The sequence below is a fragment of the Eufriesea mexicana genome, unplaced genomic scaffold, assembly GCF_001483705.2.
Source record: "Eufriesea mexicana isolate 0111107269 unplaced genomic scaffold, ASM148370v2 scaffold3062, whole genome shotgun sequence".
Taxonomy (NCBI): domain Eukaryota; kingdom Metazoa; phylum Arthropoda; class Insecta; order Hymenoptera; family Apidae; genus Eufriesea; species Eufriesea mexicana.
Genome location: NW_016911092.1, coordinates 63781 through 68008, shown reverse-complemented (window position 1 = coordinate 68008; position 4228 = coordinate 63781). Strand labels below are relative to the sequence as shown.

At 33.9% G+C, this 4228-nt stretch overlaps 1 protein-coding gene across 14 annotated transcripts in view; it reads left to right on the top strand.

The window, feature by feature from the left end:
- Positions 1–4228, top strand: part of Patronin (calmodulin-regulated spectrin-associated protein patronin) — a 149560-nt gene that overhangs the window by 113562 nt on the left and 31770 nt on the right. The gene's annotated exons all lie outside the window — the stretch shown is intronic.

Below are 4228 nucleotides of genomic sequence, written 5' to 3'. Positions count from 1 at the left end.
AGGATTTGGAATTTTCGAATTGATTTTGCGAAGTTTGAAAGCTTCTACCTGGTCTAAAACTATGGGTTGCAAATAGTACTGATATTCTGCAGAGTGTTTGTTGAGATATATTGGAGCTGATGGTTCTAATTTTATACAACTGGGCGCGTTGAAGAGGGACTATTTCCCTGTAGGTTTTGGAAATTTCGAATTAATTTTGCGAACTTTGAAAGTTTGTACCTGGTCCGAGGCTGTTAGATGGAAATGGCGTCATAGAATCATTATACATATAACATGAATTTATAGTGGCAGTTCGTCTGAACATATTTGGATCAACGCTTGTGATTTTCTATAATTTCAGTTCGATTACTCAATTTTAATTCGTATTCCGTATTTTCTGTATTCATATGATCACTAGTGGTATTTATTATATAACATATAGATTGCAAAATAACTTTGAGAATATTGACCTAAGCCTGATCTAAGCTGTCGTAATTACCTATGGTCTAATGATATCGCTAGAAGATTAATGAGAAATTAAAAAGTGATCAGATTCTGTGCATCAACTGTGTTATGAGTCAGCTAGAAATCCTTGCTCAATTTATGTGCACCGCTTGCGCATTTCGAAACTCGTGTATATCTTTAAAAATTCGTTCATTCATATTTTTAATCCGTCTTGCACTAATTGCGCGATGTCTTATCAAGTATGAATTACGTTGCTTCGCTAACATAATCATTTAATAAGATCTGATGATGTAACTAGATAAGAATTTACCACTCGACCTAATAATTTCGTAGCAGAAATGGCGTATCACATTTCGCCATACTATACCGGGTGTTCTACAGGTTTCAAATTTTTCTAGTATTCCCTATAACCCAAAATTACAACAAAAATAGAACACCATATTTTTCTTTCTCTCTATTAATTTTTTAAAGCAGTGAATATAACATATGGTTGTATTATTATATGATAAATTCGATATTATATTAATATTCGAACCACATCGACAGAGGCTTGATATGACAATACAAAATGGGAGCACGTTTTACATTTTTTATTATAATTAAAGGAAAAAAAGAAATTTTCCGAGATTTCTATTATTATGAATAAAATTTTTCTTATAAATCTACATTCGCTTTTACTTTTCACTGTAGAATATAGTAAAATATTTTATTAGAGACTTATAGTACACCCTATATACCACCAATGTCGAACAACACATCCATCTCTGCAATTCCACAGCATAAGAAACAGCAATGACAGAAGTAGCAGAATATTCTAATTAATCATCCTGAGGACGAACATAAGGTTTCCAGATGTTAATGCGAATGAAATAAAATAGCTTGCATCGATGATATCCTTAGTTCCAAGTATTTCTGAATTTTCTATTATTATACACAAAATTTTCCCTATCCTTTGAAAATTTGCTGGAAATTTGCAGGATTCCATATACACCACCAAATTTGTAATTTCTTGACAAGGGGACATGACACCATTACACCACTGTTTTCACAATTCCACGATCTTCCAAATTGGGAATACAAAAGTAGCAGAATATTCTAATCAATTAGATTCTAATCAGTTCTGAAAATTTGCAGGATTCCATATATATCACCAAACTTGTAATTCCCTGCCAAGGGGGCACCATGACACCATTATACCGCTGTTTTCACAATTCTACAATCTTCCAAATCGAGAATACAGAAGTAGCAGAATATTCTAATCAATCGCTTAGAAGATGAACATAAGGTCTTCAGACGTTAATGCTAACGAGACAAAATGCGTTCGACCCGCGATACTCTTTGTTCCAGGATAATGAATACAATCACAATGGCTGTCCCAACCTGGAGCCGCGATCTCTCCTGCATCGCTTGATTAACCGACAAGAATTCCTCTTTCTTCCTCATAACTATTCCTCGTAGACCGCGTTCTCTTCACACTTGAACTTTCGTCCGAATAATCAGCCTCGAGTCTTGACTTTCCCTTTAAAGTCAAAGGTGTAATCCGACGATGATTACGACTCTCCTGGAGAAACAATAGGATAGAGGCTGGCTCATCTCCAACGAGTCGTTATCGTGTCGCGGCTTTCTTCACCTGTGCGAACCTGGGCCCGAGCATCTGATAATTTATCGTTTTCGATCCTTCCTGCCTTCCTCGTTTCTTTTTCCCTGTCTCTGTGTCCTTTGTTATTGCTCATTCGGGTGTTCTCTTTGCGCGAGAAAGACAGAGCAGTTATAATTAAGCGTGGAGAGCTATTGGAGACTTGAGGTCGTCATCCATGTGCGTTCAGACGTGCTTCTTGCTAGACTCTACGCGACTTTTGTCCAATCAATTGCATTTTTCGGATCGGTATGAACGCATCAAGTGTCAACTTAATATTGCACGATTAATTTTATATTTTTACGGATAGCGAGGTTAGGTTAAAATAAATTACTTATTTGTAATTGTACGTTATTATATTTCATTGTAATTATATTTATTTGTAAACTGTACAGGTATTAACCCCTTGCAGTCGACGATTTTGTCGATTTTAGAGAAAAATAGTAATCCGAGGATATTTTTAGAACGATAAATGAGCCGTTCACTGCACAAATTGATTAACTGCATAAAACAAAAAATGGGGTAAAAATATAAAACTAATCGTGCAATATTAAGTTAACATGTGATGCGTTCATATTAATTGCAAAAATTCAATTGATTGTATGCAACAACTTTCATGTGGTAATTTAATATACCACATTTGAAATATTTGGAATATTTGATTAGAATAATGAAATTTAGAAGTTGGTTGTCTAAGATTTCTGGCATTGAGGTGATACCTAGAATTGTCAAATTTGTTTTGGTCAAATTCAGGAGTGGTCAAATTAATTTATTTATATTTGTCGAGTTTGTCAGAAATTTCTTTCAAGCGACCAAAATTCGGGTCAGTGTGTTTGAGATAAAAGATTATAAATGATTATTAACTGTAGATTAATGTCATGTGAGATATAAATATTTTGAATAGAATGAAACGAGGTCTGTCAAACTGATGATCGCGTTGATTTGTATCAGAGAAATAGGTCAAGATGCTAGTAATCAGAGTCATTGGGTGTCTTAGAAACTGGTTCTAGGACTTGGGATGTCTAGCAATTTTAACAATTGGTGATACAGTACAGTGGTATACTGAAATTTAAATTTGATACTTCGACAATTTGAAATAAATTGAAAGCGTTTCGTTCACTTTTGTACACTTGGCTTCCATTAGAGCTGAAGCTTCTGACGCGATTTCCTCGATTTTGACTTATAGACCATTCTGATCCTTCTCCAGAAACGTTCTCAATTTCATTCGTGTGTGAAAATATATCTCTCCATTGAGATTTTATTGTCTACGGTATTTATGGACGATGGTACCGATATAAATGATGGATATAGGTGAGCATAGTTCACAGAAAATGTCGAAAAAGTTGAAAGCAGGAGAATCATAAAGTTGACGTATTGTTCGAACTTTTATAACTGTGTGAAAAGCAGTATCATTCATCTTCAACTGTCAGGAAATTTTTAAGCAGTTTTTAAGCGATTAAAATACCTAAAAAAGAGAAGTTATGAATATTCATAATTCATAAATTATCATCTATTACCTTTCCATAAAATATTAACCTTTTGCACTCGGCGATTTTTTCGTTACAGAAAAATAGTAATTCGATGACTTTCTGACATAAGGTTGACGATATTTTTAAAACGGTAAACAAGAAATCGTATGCAAATTAAGACATAAAATTATTTTACTTCGATATTCCACGCATCGTTAGCTAATTGTAAATTTGATATATTAATTAACATCCATCTTTAGAATCTGCCGTCGCCTCTCGAGTGCAAAAGGTTAATTTCTTGCAAGACTTTCAAATTTATGGTTAATTCTGTAAGTGTCAAAGATGAATTAAACGTTTAAATGTTGACAGAATTTTTTTATTATTAATTTTATTCATTTAGTGATTCCATAATTTTAGTTGATTTAATTAAATAACTTGCGCTTTTTCAATTTTATAGAGGTATTATGTTCTACAGTTGCTATAGTACTTCTTTTGTGACTGTACTGTTCTAATTAACATCGACGCGATTGTACTTCCAACTCCAGGCAAACATCAAGCCTGCACAACATCCGCTGAAACCATCCACATCGCAAGTTTCTAGTTCGTTTATTTGCTCGAGTAACACCAATTTTCTCTGCTATGCTAACAGGAACGCCAATAATACTTGATGAATAGGGAA